The sequence below is a fragment of the Stegostoma tigrinum genome, chromosome 18, assembly GCF_030684315.1.
Source record: "Stegostoma tigrinum isolate sSteTig4 chromosome 18, sSteTig4.hap1, whole genome shotgun sequence".
Classification (NCBI taxonomy): Eukaryota; Metazoa; Chordata; class Chondrichthyes; order Orectolobiformes; family Stegostomatidae; genus Stegostoma; species Stegostoma tigrinum.
In genome coordinates this window covers 62,716,756-62,741,811 of record NC_081371.1, presented here as the reverse complement: position 1 = coordinate 62,741,811, position 25,056 = coordinate 62,716,756, and the positions used below count along the sequence as shown (strand labels likewise).

Sequence of the window (25,056 nt, the reverse complement as noted above, 5' to 3'; positions counted from 1 at the left end):
CTTTTGGGCCTTTTGTGCTCCTAAGATGCTTGGCCTGCTGTGTTCATCCAGCTCCACACTTTGTCATCTCGGATTCTCCAGCATCTGCAGTTCCCATTATTTCTGATTCCTTCAGCGTTGCTGGTTCAAAATCTGGAATTTCCTCTCTCAGGGCGTTGTGGGTCAAACTACAGCACATGGACTGCAGCGGTTCAAGAAGGCAACTCACCCCCACCTTCTCAAGGGGCAACTAGGGATGGGTAAATCTAGCATTTGTGGCTTAAGCTGTTCACGAAAATTAACTTAAATCTTGAAAAGCATGGGGTCTCAGTAAGTAGCACTCAAATAAATATTTCTGGATATCTGGGAGATAGCAAGAACTGAAGATGCTGAAGTCAGTCAATACAGTGTGGAGCTGGAGGAACACAGCAGGTCGGGCAGCATCAGAGGAGCAGGAGCAAGAGAGTCAACATTTCAGACCTAGACCCTCCTTCAGGTCTGGGGAGGGGAAGGAAGCTGGGAAATAAATATAGGGAAGAGGAGTGGGGCTTGGGAAGGTAGGTGGAATGGTGATAGGTGGGTGCAGATACAGGGTAGCTGGGATTGGTCAGTGGGAAGAGTGGGGTGTGTTGGTGGGGAAGATGATGGACAGGGAGTGTTCAATTTTAAATATGATTAATTTGTTCCAAACAGTTTGCATAGCTCAATAAAGATCTGTGTCCAGTCAAGTTCAGACTTCAGTGTCAAAAGGCTGGATGTGGGCTTTAAATGTGGTATAAGGAACTTTCAAGACAGAATCTGTTTTTAATAAGTAGGGAAGTATTCAAGGAGATTGAATGAAGATACAACGTGAATGTCACCTGACTTTTTGAATGGTGAGATCAGTTCAAAGGCCTGAATAGCTGAAGGAATTCAGCAGATGATGTAATTCACAGGAAGGAGGTGAATAAATCGGCACAATCAATAGAAGAAAAACGCTTATTGCTCTACAGAGTCAACTCACATTAAACCCAGGGTTGTACAATCTGCAGGAATGTAATTCCTTCACTTCAACTCCTCAGTAAATTCTGTATTTGAAAACTGCCTAGCAATCAGTTTGTGTTATCATCTTCTGTAACCAGCTGGAATATAACCACCTAAACAAACGTATCTTGTTGTGGACTACAGGAGAATTAGTTCATGATTTTTGAAAGGAATGTGTGTAACTGTGTGTGTGTATAAGATTCCCTGCAGCTTGACCAAATCCAAATCCTTTTGGCCCAATGTTCTTGGCATAGCAATCTGCAGAGAGAAAGGAAACAGAGACAAACATTTCAGATTGACAGTGAATTGTAGAAATGCAAACTGAACTGAAGTAACTGGACAGTGGCCAGCTGGAAACTTTGATTAAAGACTCAGGCTTCATTAAAAAAAAGTGCTTCAGAGGAGGAAAGCTGTTTTCTGAGCTCGGTCTGGTCAACATACGACTCCAGTTGCACACATAACGTCTGCCACTTGTGCAGCATGAGGTATTGGTGGTTGATGAGTAATAACTGCAGCTGAGGGAACGAGTGCCATCTCACACACATTCTCAAGCAGAATACTGTATTCAAAACACAGTGAGCAATTTGCGGCAAAGACAGTTTTGAATAAGTTTGCAATGTGTAAGGACCATAAATGAATGAATGAATGAATGAATTAAAGGGGGACAGGAAGACAGGAAGTGATTTTATTGTAACTGCCAGGGACAAGGCTGCTGTAGAATTCAGTGAAATTCACCAACGTCCTCCACCTCCCATCCATAGCAAGATGTCAGTGATAGCCCTCAGCAACGGTAATATGACAGAATCCTTTGAAGTGAAGACAGGAATTAAGCAAAATGTATCATCACATTCCACCCCTCCCCCCCACCACCCTTTCTCTGTCTTCATCACTGCCATTTTTATCTTGTCCAGAACAAGTTTCTCAGTGATGTGGACATTGTTTGCAGGATGGATGTGATATTTTTCAACCTCACTTGGTCGAAATCCAAGAAAACAACATCAATCTCACTTGTGGAACTTCAGGATGTGGATGATAATGTTATCTCTGTGCTCAAGGGTGAGAATCTTCAAACCTTGCTTAACAGCTTCCCACAAACACATTGAAGAACTTGTCTCAGCCCCAACCTTAAGAAGCCTCAAATCCTTCAGCTACTCATGACTCCATGGCTCATCCTGGGTCGAGTTCTGATCCATCCCTTCCCAACCTGGAACATCTTCCTTATCTGGGAAACTACCTGTCATCTAAGACTGACACCAGTGCAGAGATTCAACATGATATCTAATCTGCCAGCACCGCCTTCAAATTCTGAAGAAATAGAGTCTTCAGCAATCCTGACCTCTACGCCAATAGCAAGATCTTTGTGCATAATGCAGTCATCCTTCCAATTCTTCTGTACAACTCTGAAATCTGAACTCGGTATTGACAACACCTTAAGGCCTTTAAGAAGTCCTATCAATGCTGTTTGAGACAGATTCTCTTAATCAGCTGAGAGGACAGGCATCAGCATCCCTGAAGCATTCATAGAACTAGCATTAAAGCCATAATCATCCGAAACCAATCCGCTGGGCTTAGGGATGTGATTAGGGTGTCTGAGTTCCAAGGCAAATCTTCTTCACCCAGCTCAAGGAAGGCAATTGAACGAGAGTAGGATAATGGGAGTGTTTCAAAGACACTTTAAAGGCTTCCCTCGTAGATTGCAACATAGATAATAGTGTTTGGAAAACGCTCATTCAGAAGAAACTATTTTGGAGGAAGCTCCTGTATGGAGGGACACAATTCCTGAGAGCACCTATCGGCAAGAGGAAGTACGAAAAAGGGACCAGCAAAAGGAATGCCAACAATATCCAGGCCAACAACCAATTCCACCACCCGAAACACCTGCTGAGTGTGTAGTGAGAAATGTGGCTGTAGGATCAGGTTCATCACCCACACAAAGAGCCACAGAACCTGTGATCAGTGAGATGGAATTTCAGGGGGGATGGGGGGATGATGATACCCGTTATTGAGTGACTGCCGATGAAGGAATTATTGACAATAAATTTGACAGTCATATCTTCATCCAAATCATTTTTACAAATTGAAAACAGTTGCTATCAGTGCTCTCGTTACATCTTGTTATGTGGAAAAGATTCATTTATGCCGACTCTTTGCTTCCTGTTAGCCAGTCAATCTATCCGTGCTACCCTTACATCAGGAGCTTTTGTTTCCCTCAATAACTTTTGACGTGGCACCTTATCAAATGACTTCTGCAAATCTCAGGATATGCACCATTTTTCCTTTAGCCACAGCTTGCAATACTTTCTCAAAGAACTCCAGAGGAATGTTGGCACCATGCGGTTTGAATAGTGAGGAACAAAAACAGAAGTTGCTGGAAAATGGGGCGGCACGGTGGCTCAGTGGTTAGCACTGCAGCCTCACAGCACCAGGGACCCGGGTTCGATTCCAGCCCTGGGCGACTGTCTGTGCGGAGTTTGCACATTCTCCCTGTGTCTGCGTGGGTTTCCTCCGGGTGCTCCGGTTTCCTTCCACCGTCCAAAAATGTGCAGGCTAGGTGGATTGGCCATGCTAAAGTGCCCGTAGTGTTCAGGGGTGTGTGGGTTATAGGGGGATGGGTCTGGGTGGGATGCTTCAAGGGGCAGTGTGGACTTGATGGGCCGAAGGGCCTGTTTCCACACTGTAGGTAATCGAATCGAATCTAATCTAATCTAAAAAGTTCAGCAGGTCTGGCGGCATCTGTGAAAATCTGAAACATTAACTCTGATTTTTTCTTCACAGATGCCTAAAAAAAATCAAAATAGTCACCGCACCAGACCTCCTGAGCTTTTCCAGCAACTTCTGTTTTTGTTCCTGGTTTACAGCTTCTGGAGTTCTTTTGATTTTTATTTGAATAGTGAGGGGCTTGTCTTTGACCACTGCAAATTTAAATGGGCTGAAGGGTCTTTATCAATGCCGTAGACTGTACAATTCTATGATGCTAGGCTGATTGCCTTTCACCAGAATGGAACAAAAAGAGAAATATCCGATTCTTCAGCCAACAGAAGATCTGCAGCGACAGTAGGAACTAGAGGATGCTGGAGAGTCTGAGTTAACAAGGTGTGGTGCCGGATGAACACAACAGGCCAAGTAGCATCAGAGGATCAGGAAGACTGACATTTCGGGCCTAGATCCTTCTTCAGAAAACCTAGACCTTCTTCATTTTCTGAAGAAGGGTCTAGCCCGAAATGTCAGCCTTTCTGCTCCTCTGATACTGCTTGGCCTGCTGTGTTCATCCAGCTCTACACCTTGTTTTCTGAAGATCTACAGGCGCTGGGATGGGTTGGAAACCAGGAAGAGAAGGATGCTTTGTGATAAGGTGGAGGACAATTAAATAACAAAAGTTGTTGCTTGTTGCATCTCACAATGCAAGGGAGTGGTCACAGATTAGTCAGGAACGATTGTGCCCAGACAAAGAGTGAATGAATGGCTGCACAAAACCCATCTGAATACAACAAGGAGGGATAAAGAAAGAAACAAAAGGCGGGGAAGAGGATATAAACAGAACAGGACATGAACAATGGAAGGTCACAAGGCAAAATTGTGGATCTTGAAGTTGAGACCAGAAGCCTCCCTGGTGCCCAGGCGGAAGGTAGAGTGATGTTCCTGAAGCTTTTGTTGAGCATCACTGAACAGCAACTCAAGCCCTGGACGTAGCGTGCTGTACTCCAAGTGTGTGGTGACTATTTTGATTTTTTTTTAGTGAGGTACCTTCTTTTAATTTTCATAAACTTTGCAAGAAGTTCTAGAGAAAGTCTCTTACTCTTGCAATAAATCTCACCCGTTTTCTCAGCCACAGTGGGTCAACGCCAAGCTCTTCCTGCACTTTGCACGTCAGAAACAATTCTTGTGCCACGACTGTAAGAGAAACAGCTCATGGCTAAAATTGGAACAATTACTTTCTCACTTTCCTTCTAGTGATTTCACTTCAGAAAATGCCTCTTTCAACTGCAAATCTCTTCAGATGCTCCCAGATCTTTTATTTTAGAAAAAGGTGCTATAGAAATGCCATTCTTTCTTAAAGCAAGAAATATCCAAAACAGAACTACAGTTGAGGTCAAGCAGTGTTTTATGTGAATTTAAAATAAGCTCCTTGTTCTATGTCCTTACCAGTGATTCCAAGGCTAGTGTCTGCTTTATCTACCGCTGTCTCAACCTGTCCACCATATAATTGCTGATCCCTTTGCTCCTGTGAACCATATCTATATACTTTCTGCATGTTTTTCCGACCAGAATTAATCACTTCACACTCCTCTGCACTAAACTGGATCAGCCACTAGTCTGCCGATTATCCTTTTGGAGTCTAGCACTATCCTTCTCATACTTCACGATATTTCCAGGTTTTGTACCGTCTACAGATTTTGAAATTGTTCCCTATACATCAAGGTCTAGGTCATTAATTTAGATCAGGAATCACAAGGTTCCCAATACTGACCCATAGAGTAGGAACAGAAGTACGCCATTCAGCCCTTCAAGTCTGCTCCACCTTTCAATGAGATCATGGCTGATATGATAATCACCAACTCCATTTTCCTGCCTTTTCCTCATAACCCTTGATTCCATTACTGATTGGAATCTACTGCAGTCTTGAATGTACTTTATAATCCAGCCTCACTAGCTCTTTACCAGTAAAGAATTTCATAGATTCACTCCCCTTTGAGAGAATAAATTGCTCCTCACCTCCGTCTTAAACAGGGTGATCCGTTATGCTGGGATAACACCCTCTGCTCCTAGACTGTCCCACAAGAGGAAGCAGCCTCTCCACATCTACCCTGTCGAGCAAAAACCAGCATTCCATTTGCCTTCCATATTACTTGCTAAACCTGGATATTAGTTTTTTGAGATTCATAGACAAGGATTCCCAAATCTCTCTGTGCTGCAGCTTTCGCAGACTTTCCCCATCTAAATAGTATTCAGCTCCTCTATTCCTCCTGCTAAAGTGCATAACCTCCCATTTCTCTACATTATATTCTCTTTGCCCACTCACTTAACCTGTCTATATTCCTCTTCAGACTCTGTCATTCTCACCACTTGCTTTCCAACTAATTTTGTGTCATTCACAAACTTGACACAAACATTCGCTTTCCTCATCCAAGTTGTTAATGTATATTTAAATATTGTAAAAATATTTTAAGACCCTGGAGATCTCCACTATAAGCCATCTTGCTCAGCATGGAAAACATATCTCGTAATCATTTTTTTGTTCTGTTGAAGGGTCTAGGCCCGAAACGTCAGCTTTTGTGCTCTTCAGATGCTGCTTGACCTGCTGTGTTCATGCAGCTCCACACTTTGTTATCTCAGATTCTACAGCATCTGCAGTTCCCATTCTCTCTCGTAACTATTCCTCTGTTTCATGTCACTCAACCAATCATGTTGTTGCTGCCCATTGTATTCCAGACATCTCCAAATTGGCTGTACAAGTCTGCTGGACAACACTTTGTCAAATCCCTTCTGCAAATCATGTTACAAAAAACCAAGTTTAATAGTGTGGAGATTGGAAGGTCAGACTTTCAGCAGCTGGGGAGAAAGGTGAAAGGGAGCGACCTTGAAGTTAGTAACTTTGGGATTATTTATAGTGCCATACATTGGCACATAACAGGCCAATCAAAAGAATCGAAATCTGGCTTGAGGCCTGGTGCAGGAGGTAGGCTTTCAAATTATTGAAGCATTTTCTGTCCATTTGGTTAGAATTGAGAGGCAAAAATGTTACTCGGGAAGATTGGCACCAACTGCTTTCTAGCCATATCTTGATACTTTGGACCTTGAAATACGGATTAATGTTGAAAAGCTTGCAAATGATGCTAAACTTAGAGGTGTAGCAAACAGTGACAATAATACAAACTGCCTGCAACAGAACATAAATATTGAAGTGGCAGGCAGGGCTAAATTGAATTTAATGCAGAGGAAGGAGGGGAGATATATTTAGACAGAAGAGGTCGGGAGAGGCAATATTAACCTAATGACACCGTTCTAAAGTGAGTGCAGTGTCAGGGAGACCTAGGAGTGCAGGTATGTCAAAGATGAAGGTGGCACGACACATTGAAAATGTTGTTATTAAAGCAATTAGAATCTTGGATTTCATAAACACATTTCAATACAAAGGCAGGGATGTTGTGCTGAAGTGATACCAATCTGTGGTTAGGCCACAATGAGAACACTGTGCCCATTTCTAATTTTCACATTAGGAAAGACATGAAGGTCTCTGAGAGGTTGCAGATGAATCTGACCAAAATAGTCTGAGGAATGGAAGGCTTCACTAAAACAAGTGAGATTGGAAACTCTAAGCTTGTTCTCTTTGAAACAGCAAGACATCAAGATGAGATTTGATCAAGATGTGCAAGATTATGACTGGCTTAGATAAGGTTCACAAGGTAAAAAACACTGTTCTCATGCATTGACTGTGCAAGGATTGGGGGTACAGACTGGAGACTTCGGGAAGAGCTGCAGGAGGCATGCTTTTAAACACAGTGAGTGGTAATGATCTGGAACTCGCTGCCCAGTGAGGCTGATGGACGTGCAATTTATCAACGATTTCAGAATGAAATTGGATGGGCATTGGAAACATAGCAACATTGAAAATCAGTGCAGGAGCAGGCCATTTGGCCCTTGAAGCCTGCACCACCATTCAATACAATCTTGGCTGATCACACAATCTCGGTATCTCACTCCCGCCCTCTCTCCATACCCCTTGCCCCCTTTAGCCGCAAACGCCACGTCCAGCTCCCTTTTGAATATATCTAATGAACTGGCCTCAACATCATCCTATGGGAGCAAATTCCGCAGGTTCACAACTGTCTGGGTGAAGAAAGTTTTCCTCATCTCAGTCCTGACTGGCTTACCCCTTATTCTTAGACTGTGATGCCTAGGAACATTCTTCCTACTTCTCACCTGTCCAGTCTCATCAAGAATTTATATGTTTCTATGAGATCCCCTCTTGTTCTTCTAAAATCCAGCGAATACAATCCCAGCTGATCCAGTCTTTCTCCATATGTCAGCCCTGCCACCCCAGGAGGCAGTCTGGTGAGCCTTCGCTGTACTCTGTCAGGAGCAACAATATCCTTCCTGAGATGAGACCAAAACTGTACACAGTACTCAAGGTGTGGCCTCACTGAGGCCCTGTATAACTGCAGCAAGACATCCTTACCCTGATACTCAAATGCTGTTGCTCTGAAGGAGAGCATGCCATTAGCTTTCCTCATTGCCTGCCGCACCTGCATGCCAACCTTCAGTGACTGTCCCACCATGACATCCAGATCTCGGCGCACCTCACCTTTTCCTAAACTACTACTATTTAGCTCATAATCTGCCTTCCTGTTTTTGTGACCAAAGTGGATGACCTCACATTTTTCCCACATTATATTGCATTTGCCAAGTACTTGACCACTAAACCAGCCTGCCCAAGCCACCCTGCAGCCTCTTCGCATCCTCCTCACAGCATACGCTGCTAGCCAGCTTAGAGCCATCTGCAAATTTAGATATATTGCACTCAATTCCTTTGTCCAAATTGTTTATATATATAGTGAACAGCTAAGGTCCCAGCACTGAACCCTGTGGTACCCCACTCGTCACTGCCTCCCACTTTGAAAAGGATCCGTTTATTCCAACCCTTGGCTTCCTGTCTGCCAACCAGTTCTCTATTCGTGTCGAGATGTTACCTGTGATACCATGAACTTTAATTTTCCTTACTAATCACTTGTGTGGATCCTTGTCAAAAGCCTTTTGGAAGTCTAGATGCACACTATCTACTGATTCACTGTTGCCGACCCAACTTGTCGCATGCTCAAAAAATTCCAGAAGATTTGTCAAGCATGATTTCCCTTTAGTGAGTCCAAGCTGACTCGTACTGATTCTGTGATAATAAAATGTGAGGCTGGATGAACACAGCAGGCCCAGCAGCATCTCAGGAGCATAAAAGCTGACGTTTCAGGCCTAGACCCTTCATCAGAGAGGGGGATGGGTTGAGGGTTCTGGAATAAATAGGGAGAGAGGGGGAGGCGGACCGAAGATGGAGAGAAAAGAAGATAGGTGGAGAGGAGGGTATAGGTGGGGAGGTAGGGAGGGGATAGGTCAGTCCAGGGAAGACAGACAGGTCAAGGAGGTGGGATGAGGTTAGTAGGTAGGAGATGGAGGTGCGGCTTGGGGTGGGAGGAAGGGATGGGTGAGAGGAAGAACAGGTTAGGGAAGCAGAGACAGGTTGGACTGGTTTTAGGATGCAGTGGGTGGGGGGGAAGAGCTGGGCTGGTTGTGTGGTGTAGTGGGGGGATGGGACGAACTGGGCTGAGACATTTTTCCATCCCCACCCCTGTCTGCTTTCCGGAGAGACCACTCTCTCCGTGACTCCCTTGTTCGCTCCACACTGTCCTCCAACCCCACCACACCCGGCACCTTCCCCTGCAACCGCAGGAAATGCTACACTTGCCCCCACACCTCCTCCCTCACCCCTATCCCAGGCCCCAAGATGACTTTCCACATTAAGCAGAGGTTCACCTGCACATCTGCCAATGTGGTATACTGCATCCACTGTACCCGGTGTGGCTTCCTCTACATTGGGGAAACCAAGCGGAGGCTTGGGGATCGGTTTGCAGAACACCTCCGCTCGGTTCGCAATAAACAACTGCACCTCCCAGTCGCAAACCATTTCCACTCCCCCTCCCATTCTTTAGATGACATGTCCATCATGGGCCTCCTGCAGTGCCACAATGATGCCACCCGAAGGCTGCAGGAACAGCAACTCATATTCCACTTGGGAACCCTGCAGTCCAATGGTATCAATGTGGACTTCACCAGCTTCAAAATCTCCCCTTCCCCCACCGCATCCCAAAACCAGCCCAGTTCATCCCCTCCCCCCACTGCACCACACAACCAGCCCAGCTCTTCCCCTCCACCCACTGCATCCCAAAACCAGTCCAACCTGTCTCTGCCTCCCTAACCTGTTCTTCCTCTCACTCATTCCTTCCTCCCACCCCAAGCCGCACCTCCATCTCCTACCTACCAACCTCATCCCACCTCCTTGACCTGTCCGTCTTCCCTGGACTGACCTATCCCCTCCCTACCTCCCCACCTATACTCTCCTCTCCACCTATCTTCTTTTCTCTCCATCTTCGGTCCGCCTCCCCCTCTATCCCTATTTATTCCAGACCCTCATCCCATCCCCCTCTCTGATGAAGGGTCTAGGCCCGAAACGTCAGCTTTTATGTTCCTGAGATGCTGCTGGACCTGCTGTGTTCATCCAGCCTCACATTTTATTATCTTGGATTCTCCAGCATCTGCAGTTCCCATTATCACTAGCACTGATTCTGTCACCACTTTCCAAATGCACAGTTATTTCACCTTAATGGTTGACTCCAGCATTTTCCCCACTACCAATGTCAGGCTAATCAGCCTATAATTTCCCATTTTCTCTCCATCGCTATACTCCAGTCCATTGGAAGTCTTCCAGAGTCTGTAGAATGTTGGAAAATGATCACCAATGCATTGCTGTTTCTAGTGCCACTTCGTTCTGCTTTCTGAGATGCAGAGATCGTACCCTAGTGACATATTGGGTTCTAATCCCATCAATTTTGCCAGTACTGTTTCTGGACTAATAAGGATTTCCTTCATTCCCTCCCTCATGCTTGATCCACTAGCCTCTAGCATTTCCTGAAGGTTATTTGGGTCCTTGTTATTGAAGATAGATCCAAAGTATGTATTCAACTGGTCTGCCATCTCTATGTCCATTATGAATTCACCTGATTCTATCTGCAGGGGAGCTACATTTGTCTTTAACAGTCTTTTTCTTTTCACATATCTATTGAAGCTTTTGCAATCAGTTTTTATATTTTCTGCAAGCTTACATTCATATTTTTCACCTTCCGAATTAAACCCTACGTCTCCCTCTGCTGAATTTTAAATTTCTCCCAGTCGTCGGGTTTGCTGCTTTTTCGGCCAATTTGTATGCTTCTGTTTGGCTTTAACACTGTCCCTGATTTCCCTTATTAGGCATGGGTGAGCCACCATTCTGTTTTACTCTCATGCCAGACAGGCTGGTACAATTGTTGAAGTTCATTCATTGTTCTTTAAATGTTTGCCTTTGCCCATCCACCATCAACCCCTTCAGTATCCTTAGCCAGCTTATGCTGGACAATGCATTCCTCATAACATTACAGTTAGCTTTCTTTAGAGTCAGGACCCTAATCTCATATTTAACTGTGTCACTCTCCATTTTAATGAAGAATTCTACTAAATTATAGTCACTCTTCCCGAAAGGATCTCGCACCACAATGTTACTAATTAATCCTGTCTCATTGTACAATACCCAGTCTAGGATGGCCTGCTGTCGAGTTAGCTCTTCAACATATTAGTCAAGGAAACCATCCCTCATACATTCCAGGAAATCCTCCTCCATGGCATTGCTACCAGTTTGGTTAGTCCAGTCAATATGTGGATCGAGGTCACCCATCATAACTGCTGAACTTCTCCTGCATGCATTTTTAATTTCCTATTAGATGCCATCTCCAATCTCAACTGCTGTTTGGTGGTCTGGACACGACTCCCATTCACATTTCTTTTCCTTTGGTGTTCTGCAGCATCACCCATACAGATTCTAAATCATCCAGGCTAATGGTCTTTCTTAATATTGTGAGAATCTTATTCTTAACCAGCAGTGCTACCCCACATCCCTTTTCTTTCTGTCCATCTTTCCTGAAAAGTGAATACCCTGGATGTTGAGTTCCCATCCTTAGTCACCCAGGAGCTAGGTCTCTGTGATTCCAGTTGCATCATATCCATTCATAACTGTCTGCCCAGTTAATTCATCCACCTTATTACAAATGCTCCTCACATTACGACACAGAGACTTTAAGGTCTTTTTTTTTTACATTTATTGCCCATTTAGAATCATTGGGTAATATGTCCCTTTTTGATTTTTATCTTTGGTTTCTCTGCCTTCCGTTTTCACTTTTCCTCTTACTGCCTTTTGTTTCTGTCCCTATGTACTTCCCTCTGACTTCCTGCATTGGCTTCCTAACCCTCCCACATTAGTTTAGACCCTAACAGCACCACAAGCGCCCCTCCGCGGCCCCCACCCACCACGGCATTGTCTCCAGTCCTGCCCAGGTGCAAACCATCTGGTTTCTGCTGGTGCCACCTTCCCCAGAACTAGTTCCAATGTTGTAGGCATTTGAATCCCTCCCTCTCGCACCATCTTTCAACCCACACATTCATCTTAGCTATCCTACCACTCCTACTGTGACTAACACTTGGTACTGGTAGCAATCCTGAGATTAATATTTTTGAGGCCCTCCTTTTTAGTTTAATTCCTAACGCCCTAAATTCAATTCGTAGGACCTCAAACTTTGGTTTTACCTACACTGTTGGTGCCTATGTGCACCACAAAAACTGGCTGTTTACCCTCCCCCCTCCTCCTCCATGAAAGGAGTGAACCCATGGGGTCACAGGGCCAGAGTGAGGAAGCGGGATGGACTGGATTACTCTAGGGAGGTGGCAGTGATTAGATGGCTGAATGGCCTTGTCCTGTACTGTGAGTGACTCGGGTTCATGTGGAACCCTGAAAATTTCTCCCCAAATGGTTGTGGGTGCTGGTGACCCATTAAACCGCCCTGGATGAAGCCTGATCAATTTATTGCTCAGTAAAGGAACAAAAGGCTGTGAATCAATAACAGAGAGTGAAGTGACATGCAGATCAGCCACAGTCTAAGAGAATGGTGAAGCAGGGATGAGGGGCTGAAAGGTCTCCTCCTGCTCCCAGTGGTCTGGATTGGAAGTTCTATACTATGTGAGTTAATTTGGAAATACAATGGATCAACTGCATTTATATAACACTTTTTAAAACTCGGGACATTGATAGCCATGGATGCCATTTTTGAAGTGTGAGGGCTCTGGTCAGCTCGTCCAGGGATATCGGCCGGTCCAGCCACTCCCTCGTGCCGTCATCTAAGACCTCCGTGATAGACGATGGGAACGACTCGGAGGCCAAGCTGTCTGTGGGCTTCATGTCGTACAGTCCGGCATAGAAGGATCTGCTGATCCTCAAAATGTCGGGCCGAGACGACGTCACCGAGCCGTCGTCCTCCTTCAGCCGGCTAAGCACAGAGCTCTCTTTGTGCACCTTCTGAAAGAAGAAACGTGAGCACGTCTCGTCCTGCTCCACGGAGCGGACCCTGGACCGGAAGATTATCCTGGAGGCCTCCGCGGCGAAGAGCGAGGCTTGCTGGCCCCTTACCTCGTGGATGTCCTCCGTGACATCGACCCCCATCAACTGCAGAAGGAGCAGGTTCTGCACCCTTTTCTGGAGTCGCGACAGCTTTCCCCGCCTCTCTCTCGCCTTCCGAACACCCTTGAGGACAAAGAACCTCTTGATGTTCTCCTTCACCGTCTCCCACCAGTCGCCTGGAGTCTCAAAGAGGGGTTTCACAGTTCTCCAACCGGCGTACTCCCTCTTAAGCTCCTCAATGTTCTTTGGGGTCAACAGAGTCATGTTGAGCTTCCACGTCCCCTTGCCGGCTGGCTGGTCGTCCTGTAAGTGACAGTTGGCCAGCAGGAGGCAGTGGTCAGAGAAGAACACCGGCTCGACGCCGGTGGACCTGACCGAGAACACCCGTGACACAAACAGGAAGTCTATCCTTGAGCGAATAGACCCGTCTGGCCGCAACCAGGTGTACCTCTGCTGCGCTCCGTCTGCAGGGGTGCTGAAGACGTCGAGCAGCTTGGTGTCCTTCACTATGCCCATCAGGAATCTGGACGTGACGTCCAGTTGACTCCCCCCACCCGCTGTCCCCACGCCGGATCTTCCATCTGCATCGATGATGCAGTTGAAGTCTCCGCCCAGGATGACCGGCCTGGACGTAGCCAGCAGGGGTGGAAGCCGCTGCAGGACAGCCAACCGCTCACTCCGTACCGCTGGGGCGTACACGTTGATCAGCCTCAGGGCGGCGTTCCTGTAGGTGATGTCAGCCACTAGGAGGCGCCCCCCCCACCACCTCCTGAACTTGAGAGATGGTGAAGTCGTGCCCCCGCAGCAGAATAGCCAGGCCCGAGGAGCGACAGTCGTTACCCCCGACCAGATCGAAGGTCCACAGGTCCAGGCACCGGACCATTTTCCATACCTGTTGAGGTGCGGTATCCCGCACTCCTGCAGAAACAGGAGGTCTGCCTTGACGGTGATCAGGTAGGCCAACGTGGACACACATCTTGCGGTGGACTTGACACTGCACACATTAATGCTCGCAACTTGTACCCCCATTGTGGGCAGTGACCGCAGTACCCTCCCCAAGTCCAAGGTCCAGCCCCTCCATCTGTCCCTTCATGCCCATTGCCCGGGCTAACTGCTGGACGCTCTCCGGGCTGAGGAAACTGTCCGTGCTGCCTTCTGGGTGGCATCCCCCGGTCGGGGGTACGGAGGCAGGTGAGTCCAGCTCTGGGTCAGGCTGGGGACGCGCTGTTTCCTCCTTCCCACCTGGAAGTTCCGGGGGGCCCTCCAGGGCCCCAGCGGCACGTGACTGGGTGTCAGAGGGAGCCTCAGAACGCCTCCCGTCACCTGGAAGCGTGGTGCTGCTCTCCTTCTCCCTTGAGATCTTTCACTTCTGCTTCGGGCGGGCCCCCTCCGAATCCCCCTCGTCAGAGGAGCTCTTATAGCCCCCCTGTAGCTGCCTCTTCCCGCCTGATGGTTGTGGTTCCTGGGCCCGCCAGCGCGCCTTCCTCCTCGTTTTCCGGACCGTCGTCCACTCCCCTGGGTCACCTGTCGCCGCCTCCATCGACTCCGGGTTGTCAGTGGGGAGCAGAAACTGCAGGGGCGCTTTGCTGGCCTCGGGTCCGTCCTGCGGGGCTGGGCACTCCTGCACGACCTGGCCCTCCTGCACATTAGTGGGGTCCTTACTGGGTCCTGGTGCCTTCCTCTCCTCCGGGGGGGCCGGCCCCGCATTGCCCCTGCCGGCGGCCTGGGCGTAGGTGGTCCCCCGCCGCGGGCATGCCCTATAGAGGTGACCCGCTTCCCCGCAAAGGTTGCAGCTTTTCTCTCGTGGGCAATCCTTTGCAAGGTGTCCCTCCTCCCTGCAGTTCCTGCAGATGGTGGCTTTGCAGTCGGCCGCCACGTGACCTAACCTACCACAGGCATGGCAGACTTTTGGTTGCCCTGCATAGGTCAGGTAGCCCTTGCTCCCGCCGATCGCGAAGCTGGACGGTGGGTGTACGACATTCCCGTCCGCGCCCATCCTCAGCGTCACCTTGACCTGCCTCTTACTCGTCCAGATGCCAAAGGGGTCCATGATGTCAGTTAGGTCCCCTTCCACCTTCACGTACCTTCCAAGGAAGGTCAGGACGTCAACTGCTGGCACATGCGGGTTGTACATGTGTACAGTCACCATACGGCTCCTCTGCACTGGCATCACAAACAGCGGGACAGCGGTCAATATAGAGAGGGGGCCCTCACCTCCTTTCTCCTTGAAAACATCCAGGAAGTGCTCGCAAAGCTTGGCACTCCTGAAGGTCACGTCGTAAAAACCTCCTCCGGGGAAATCCTGCAGGCAGTAAATGTCTGCAGCAGCAAACCCACAACAGTCCAACAGGACCCTCTTCACGAAGAAGGTGCGGTCCACAGGTGCACCTTCATCCACCTTCTTTACGGAAACACGGATGGTGTTCCGGACCCCCTGACCTGGGGCATGAGCACTTGCCACAGCCATCGTTGCAGGTTGGCTGCTCCCCTGAACCAGCGTTAGGCCGAAGCCAGCATTAAGATCCACTGGTCGCAAGGGCGCATAGCCAACAAGACATCTTCCTTTCACCTCCAACACAGCACTCTCCTCCTCTCCGTCCACAAGAGAGTGGGTCTTTATTTTGTTCCAGATGTAAGCTGGTTCACTGAGCTTGCCGGTTTGTTCCCAGATGTTTCGTCACCATTCTAGGTCACATCATCAGTGAGCCTCCGACAAAGAGCTGGTGTTACGTCCCGCTTTCTATTTATCTGGTAAGGTTTCCTTGGGTTGGTGATGTCATTTCCTGCGTTGGTGTTGTCATTTCCTGTTCTTTTTCTCAGGGGATGGTAGATTGGCTCCAAATCAATGTGTTTGCTGATTCAAAAAAGATAAAAACATCGTTATCCTACCTGCAGACAAAGGACGCTTGACAGTCATCTTAAACCGAACAGACTACATTGAGAAAGTGAATGCACTGCTTGCAGATACCGACACTTACCAACAGGTGGCGATAGACCTCACCCCACAACTACAGAACCGAATCACAGCCTTACTCAAAAAAAGTTCAAAAATCTGGAGAATTAAACAAGAGAGACTTCCAAAAAATGAAACCAGATGGATCCAACACATCACGCTTCTACGGGCTACGAAAAATTCACAAATCAGGAGCCCCCCTCAGACCCATAGTGTCGCTACCTGGAACACCAACCTACAGATTAGCCAAGGAACTACACCAAAGACTAAAACACCTCGTAGAAGTCTCATGCCACTCCATTCGCTCCACCCAAGAATTCCTGAACACCATCAAAGACACGAAGATAGAAGAGGATGAAATAATGGTCTCCTTTGACGTAACAGCCCTGTTCACATCCACCAACATCAACCTGGCCAAAGAAACACTGACTACACTATTAGAAAAACAGAAGACACATACACCAGTAAGTTGTTGATTCATAGAGATCATGAAGATCCTATGTTAATGAAGAGAGATTAGACAGACTAGAGTTGTTTTCCTTGGAGCCGAGGAGTTTGAGAGGGGACAGGATTGAGCTGGATAAAATGATGGGTGCATAAGCAGGGTAGACAGGAAGAGACTTTTTCCCTTGATGGAGGGAATGGAGACCAGGTACAGTAAGGGACAGAGGTTTAGAGGGGATGTGAGGAAAACCTTTTTGACCCAGAGCGTAATGGGAATCTAGAACTCAATGCCTGTGTGAGGGGAGAGGCAGAAACCCTCAAAACACTTTTGGAATACTGCCTTCAGTTCTGGTCTACCTACTATAGGAAACATGCTATGAAACTTGAAAGGTTCAGACTCACGCCACTCCATTCACTCCACCCAAGAATTCCTGAGCACCATCAAAGACACCAAGATGGAAGAGGATGAAATAATGGTCTCCTTTGACGTAACAGCCTTGTTCACATCCACCAACATCAACCTGGCCAAAGAAACACTGACTACACTATTAGAAGAACCGACGACACACACACCAGACCCCACCAACCTCATCAGCAAGGACAACATCATCAAGCTAGTGGACGTATGCCTCATCACCCACTTCACTTTCAATAACAAAACCTACAGACAAACCAACCGAACACCCATGGGATCTCCAATATCAGGGTTCTTAGCAGAGGCAGTAATGCAGAGACTCGAACAAACAGCTCTGCCAATCAACTAACCCAAACTTTAGGTCCGCTACGTGGATGATACCTTTGTCATCACTAAACAAAACAAATTAGAGGAAACCTTCAAGACCATCAATAATACCCTTTACTGGCATAACATTCACAAAAGAGGAGGAAAACAGCAACAAACTGCCATTCCTAGATGTCACAGTAGAGCGAACAGCCAATGGGGAACTTCAAACCAGCGTCTACAGGAAAACAACACATATGGACCAAATACTGAACTACAGGAGCAACCATCCCAACACACACAAACGAAGCTGCATTAGAACATTATTCCAACGAGCCACCACACACTGCAGCACAGAGGAACTACGCAGAGCAGAAGAAAATCACCTATACAGCGTATTCAAAAAGAACGGGTACCCTATGAACACAATCCGCTGATTTGTCAGCAACAAACCCAAACAAACAGACAAAACGGGCTCAGAAACCATAACCACTCTCCCCTACATCAAGGACATTTCCGAAATGACTGCCAGGCTACTCGCACCTCTTGGCGTCAGGGTAGCCCACAAACCCACCAACACACTAAAACAGCAGCTAATGAACTTAAAAGACCCTATACAGACAACAAATAAAACGAACGTCATCTACAAAATACCTTGCAAGAACTGTGACAAACACTACATTGGACAAACTGGCAGAAAGCTTGCCACCAGGATACATGAACATCAACTAGCCACAAAACGACATTGGATCCAAGGCTCAGTCCTTGGGATCGGATTTGACTCCATAAAGCTCTGGTTGAGGTGAGAGAGCGTCACAGCCAACAGGCAAAGAGGGCTAAGTGACCCTGCAGCATCTGGAAAGCACCGGACAAATTCTCACCTTCCCAGCTCCAAATATTTTGTCTGCAGCATAAACAGTCTTCCCACATCCGGAACATTTATCCACACCCTTCCATTCCTGCGAAAACTTGGAAGGATTGGCATTGGTAGTTGGCTGGTGATGCTCAGGGCTGTGAAGTTAAATGACCAGAGTCAACATGGAGTACACAGCCCCCTATCAACATAGACATCCACCATTCAGCCCCATTCCCAATAGACCTCTCCTGACTTTGGTCACTAATTGTACCAGCTATTTGACTGATATAAATGGGCCATTCAGCCCTTTGCAACTGATGCTGGGGTTTATGCTTTGCACATGACTCCTCCCCCTCCTAATCAGCATTTCCATTATTTTTCCCTCAGGATTACTTTGCCTGCCCTGAAATATACAGAAACAATTCCCCTGTGAGACCCACCCCCCCAACCCCAGGTCCAGTGTGGGAGCTCGTTCCACATTCTCCCTGTTCTCTGCCTGTTCCTGAGTTCCCTTATTAAAGTCAATAATGATGAGCACGAGTTCTGGTTTCACTCTCAGGCAGAAATCTCTCTTCCATCCTATCAGATCGTTTCCTAATTTTAAATGTCTCTCCCAGCTGCAACTGACAGATTTATTTTCTAGAGAGCACGAGTTTACTTTGCTCAGTCTTTACTGATGGTTCAGATTTCACTGTCCAGTGACTAAAGGACTGAGAGCAGTACAGGAGCAGAAACAAGGACATCTCCTCAGGTTCCATAGAAAAGCGGGCAGTACCTGATCTGACAGAACAGCTGGGAATTACCCGCAGATTCTCCTGAATTCCCAGAATAACTTCAGCAGGAAAACGACCAAATCCAAAGAGATGGAAATGTTGGTCCCTGCCAAAGATCAGGAGATGGGTTAGAAGGCATCAGAAAAATCCTGATGAAAGTTTGAGAACTTACATTTCATCACTGCATACTAATACACCTGAAGGCGTATTAACTGTAGACCCTGTTGCACAAAACAGTGGAAAACTTGCACATGGCAAGATCCAATAAACAAGTGTGTTAACATCAGATAATTAGTGTTTATTGAAACAATAAGAAGGGAAGAGGAGGAGGATTTCACTGGACTGTTAATCTAGAGACCAAGATAATGTTCTGGGAACCAGGGTTCGAATCCAGCCATGGCAGATAGTAGATTTGAATTCAGCAAAAAAAAATCTGGAATTAATGATGACCATAAAACCATTGTCAATTGTTGGAAAAACGCATCTGGTTCATTAATGTCCTTCAGGGAAGGAAATCTCACTTTCACCTGGTCTGGATTACATGTGACTAGGGACCCACAGCAATGGGGTTGACTCTCAGTTGCTGTCTGAAATGGCCTAGCAAGCCACACAGTTGTACCAATCGCTACAAAGTCTGAAAGAAATGAAACTGGACGGATCACCTGGCATTGACCTAGGCACCGGAAGAGACAACGCCAGAAACAGCCTTGTCGACCCAGCAAGGTCCTCTTCACTCACATCTGGTGTCAGTCTCTGACAGAGGAGCTGTGTTCCTCAGTATTTTCAGTCACTGACACCAAGCGATGATGTTGGAAATATACACAAACCCTTGTGGAAATGAAAAACACATCTTTGAGGTTTTGCATACAGAGAGAACAGAGATCAGGAGGACCCCACCTCCAAAAGGCCAGATTGATGTCAAAAATATCCCCTGAAACCTGACGCTGTGCTGTGGGCACTCTGCAGAAACAGCCCATGATTTATGAAGGTGTCTGGTGCACAGTCATATCCTAAAAAGGGGAATGATTGAGAAAGTCTAGACTTGTCACTATCAGCTGTAACAGAAATGGCCTATATTGGACCCTTTTCAAAGAAAGAGCAAATTCTCTTCACTAATTATGACCTCAAACTGTCTTTGAGATTTCAATCAAATTGAAAATTTCCTGAAAGTCAAAAAACAGACAACAAAAGGCAATTATTTCAACAAACAGCTGTTGTAAGGTTCCTGTGCTTTAATTTAATAAAACTAGCTGATGTTATATGTTTGTGAATTATTTAAAAAACCTGAAGGATTGGTTGGCAGAAGATTGTCTGAGATTACATCTGACATATCAAATCTTTTATTAATCCATCTGGAAAAGCGATTCTTTTGAAGGAAACAAAGGCAGATTTTCATCACAAGGTGTGGAGCTGGGTGAACACAGCAGGCCAAGCAGCATCTCAGGAGCAGGAAAGCCGACGTTTCAGGCCGAGACCCTTTGGGCTCTACACCTTGGTGTCTTGGATTGTCCAGCATCTGCAGTTCCTATTATCTCAGACTTTCATCGCCTCAGGATATCTGGAAGTGGGTAGCTCTTTGAATATACTCACTGCTGTTACGTAGAAAACGTGGCAGTAAATTTGTAAACAGCATGATCCAACAGACAGCAATATGACAATATTAGTCCACATCCCACTTAGCAACAAAAGAACAAAGAAAATTACAGCACAGGAACAGGCCCTTCAGCCCTCAAGCCTGCGCCGATCGAGATCCCCTATCTAAACCTGTCACCTGTTTTCCAAGGATCTGTATCCTTCTGCTCCCTGCCCATTCATGTATCTGTATAGATACATCTTACTTTGATGCTACCGTGCCCGCCTCTACCACCTCCGCTGGCAACATGTTTCAGGCACCCACCACCCTCTGTGGAAAGAACGTTCCATGCATATCTCCCTTAAACTTTCCTCCTCTCACTTTGAACTCATGACCCCTAGTAATTGAGTCCCCACTCCGGGAAGAAGCTTCTTGCTGTCCACCTTATCTATACCCCTCATGATTTTGTAGACATCAATCAGGTCCCCCCTCAACCTTCGTCTTTCTAATGAAAATAATTCTAATCTACTCATCCTTTCTTCATAGCTATCACCTTCCATACCAGGCAACATCTTGGTGAACCTCCTCTGCACCCTCTCCAAAGCATCCACATCCTTTTGGTAATGTGGCGACCAGAACTGTACGCAGTATTCCAAATGTGGCCGAACCAAAGTCCTATACAACTGCAACATGACCTGCCAACTCTTGTACTCAGTACCCCATCCAATGAATGAAAGCATGCCGTATGCCTTCTTGAGCCCCTATTGACCTGCGTTGTCACTTTCAGGGTACAATGGGCCTGAACACCCAAATCTTTCTGTGCGTCAATTTTCCCCAGGGCTTTTCCATTTACCACATAGTTTGCTCTTAAATTGGATCTTCCAAAATGCATCACCTCGCATTTGCCTGGATTGAACTCCAGATGCAATTTCTCCACCCAACTCTCCAATCTATCTCTATTCTGCTGCATTCTCTGACAGTCCCCTTCACTGTCTGCTACTCCACCAATCTTAGTGTCATCTGCAAACTTGCTACTCAGACCATCTATACTTTCCTCCAGATCATTTATGTACAAAACATAGAACATTACAGCACAGTGCAGGCCCTTCAGCCCTCGATGTTGTGCCGACCTGTCATACCGATCTGAAGCCCATCTAACCTACACTATTCCATGTATGTCCATATGCTTGTCCAATGATAACTTAAATGTACCCAAAGTTGGAGAATCTACTACCGTTGCAGGCAAAGCGTTCCATTCCCTTACTACTCTCTGAGTAAAGAAACTACCTCTGACATCTGTCCTATATCTTTCACCCCTCAATTTAAAGTTATGCCCCCTCGTGCTCGCCGTCACCATCCTAGGAAAAAGGCTCTCACTGTCCACCTTATCTAACCCACTGATTATTTTATATGTTTCAATTAAGTCACCTCTCAACCTTCTTCTCTCTAATGAAAACAGCCTCAAGTCCCTCAGCCTTTCCTCGTAAGACCTTCCCTCCATACCAGGCAACATCCTAGTAAATCTCCTCTGCATCCTTTCCAAAGCTTCCACATCCTTCTTACAATGCGGTGACCAGAACTGTACGCAATACTCCAAGTGCGGCCGCACCAGAGTTTTGTACAGCTGCAGCATAACCTCTTGGTTCCAGAACTCGATCCATCTATTAATAAAAGCTAAAACATTGTATGCCTTCTTAACAGCCGTGTCAACCTGGGTGGCAACTTTCAAGGATCTGTGTACATGGACACCGAGATCTCTCTGCTCATCTACACTACCCTTCATTCTCCCAGCTACTTGGATCCTTAGTTCTGGGAGATTTCTTGTATTGTCCTAGATGTAAGCAGACACACTGTAATCATTTAGCTTTCCTGTCATCTCCATTTCCCCATTAAAAATTCTCCCAATGCTATTTTTAACAGGCACAGTCACTGCAGCCAAACGTTTCCTTTTTCACATTTCAGCAGAAGCTTTTATAGTCCATTTTTATGTCACTCGCTAGATTGCATTTGCATACTGTTTTTCTTTTCCTTATCAATTTTTTTGGTCTCCCTTTGTTGTATTCTTCAAGTCTTTCAAGTCCTCAGATCAATTACTATTTCTGGTCATTCTTCAACCCCAGCCCTGAGGAAGGGCCACTGGACCTGAAACATTAACTCTGATTTCTCTCCACAGATGCTGCCAGACCTGCTGGGCTTTTCCAGCAGTTTCAAAATGCATTTCCAAAATGCACAGTTCTTTCGGTTTTTACTCTTTAAGTCCTTTCTTTTAATATTATATGATCCATAAGACCTTTACTAACCACACTTGACTGACCATTTTGCACCGTGAAGAAATGTGTAGCTATAGTAAACCGTGTGGTCGTCATAGAACATAGAAAAGTACAGCACAGTACAGGCCCTTCGGCCCACAATGTTGTGCCGTGGAATATTCCTAATCCAAAAATAAAATAACCTCACCTACATTCCCCTCAATTCACTGCTGTCCATGTGCATGTCCAGCAGTCGCTTAAATGTCACTAATGACTTCGCTTCCACGACTACCACTGGTAAACTATTCCACGCGCTCACAACTCTCTGGGTGAAGAACCTCCCTCTGACGTCTCCTCTATACCTTCCTCCTAACACCTTAAAACTATGACCCTTCGTGGCAGTCAATCCCGCTCTGGGGAAAAGTGTCAGGCTATCGACTCTATCCATGCCTCTCATTACCTTGTACACCTCTTTCCCTGATAGTTTCTTCTTTCTGCTCACAAGAAGGAAATTTACAGAGAGAGTAGCCAACTGCTCAGCATTTCCTTCTGGAGGAAGAGTGAGCAACCTCTTTCTCAGGTTGGACCTTTCTGCCATTGTTAAACGCTAAGCTGTAGCAACTCATCCAGGTGCCAATCAGAAAGCTGGTACTATGCTGGATGCCCCTGAACTGACACCACTGGTCCTAGTTTGAAAAAAAATCAAAAAGTCTGTCACTGGGCAAAACTGCCTTGAACACACACCCACCCACCCACCCACAAAATGGAGGCATTTGTCTTCCTCCCCTGCAGATTGAATAAATCCACATTACATACACATGGTATATGTTCCAGTGACGTTACTGCAACGTCAGCTTCTAGAGTGCTTTTGTTTAAAGCAGTAACTTTTCTTCCCCCATTTTCAGATTTTAGCCCAAAAAATAAAACTTGTCTTCCCACAATGTCCTTTAGGACTGGGCCAACTCAGTCGGTCTTGCTGCTGCTAAGTAACAGTTGGTAACAGCCATTGAAATCCCCCACCATCAGTGCTTCCTACTGACAGCATTCAACATGGAGGAACCCAGAGTCATCAGCCAAGGGTGGAGGGGAGGGGAAGGTCTAATTGATAGAGGACAGGAGGTTACTTTGCCCATGTTTGACCTGATGTTGAGTGAATGTTGAGGACTCCCAGGGACGGTGATGGTGGTCCAAGACATTGTTTGTCAGGTATGACCATCGCAGGCTGGTGCATGGTTAGTTTGTGAGACATGGATAACTAAAATATGGAGCTGGAGGAACACAGCAGGTCAGACAGCATCAAGGGAAGCAGGAAAACTGGTGTTTCAGGTCTGGACCCTTCATCAAGACTAGGGATGGGCAATGGAGCTCAGATATATGAGGGGGGGAGTGGAAGGTAAGGTGGGATGGTGATAGGTGGGTGCAGGTAGGAGGTAGTGGGAATTGATCAGTGGGAAGGGTGGGGCAGATATGTGGGAAGGAAGATAGACAGGTGTGTCAGGTCAAAGAGGCAGGGATGAGAGGGGGTTTTGGACATGGAATGAGGCCAGAGGTAGGGAGGTTTTGAAACTGGTAGAGTCCACGTTTAGGCCATCGATCTATCAGTTCTCAAGGCGGAATATGAGGTGCTGCGCCTCCAGTTTGCGGATGGCATCATTGTGACACTGGAGGAGGCCCAGGATGAACATGACACCCATGGAGTGGGAGGGGGAGTTGAAATGGTTTGCGACTGAAAAGTGTTTTCATTTGTCAATTTGAACACATTGCTAGAAAATTATGCTGGGGTTCAGGAGTACTAATTCAGTGAGACTACCACTACACAACTCTCCTCTCCTCACCTCAGTAAAATTATACCAGATTTTTTTTACACATTTTTTACACTTATGTGAGGAATAAGAGAATGGTCAAAGAAAGAGTAGGGCCGATCAGGGATAGCATAGGGAACTTGAGTTTTTTGCTTCTGTCTTTACGACAGAAACGAACTTTGTAGTGAATGAAACCTTTGAAGAGCAGGTGTGCATGCTGGAATGGATAGAGATAGAGGAAGCTGATGTGCTGAAAATTTTGTCAAACATTAAGATTGACAAGTCGCCAGGCCCGGACCAGATTTGTCCTCGGCTGCTTTGGGAAACGAGAAATGCAATTGCTTTGCAACTTGTGAAGATCTTTGCATCCTCGCTCTCCACTGGAGTCGTACCTGAGGACTGGAGAGAGGCAAATGTAATTCCTCTCTTCAAGAAAGGA

General features: G+C 46.5%; 1 pseudogene; it reads right to left on the bottom strand.

The window, feature by feature from the left end:
* Nucleotides 1–1,156: 1,156 nt before the first annotated feature.
* On the bottom strand, nt 1,157–23,413 carry LOC132210696 (cysteine and glycine-rich protein 2-like; annotated as a pseudogene).
* Nucleotides 23,414–25,056: the final 1,643 nt, after the last annotated feature.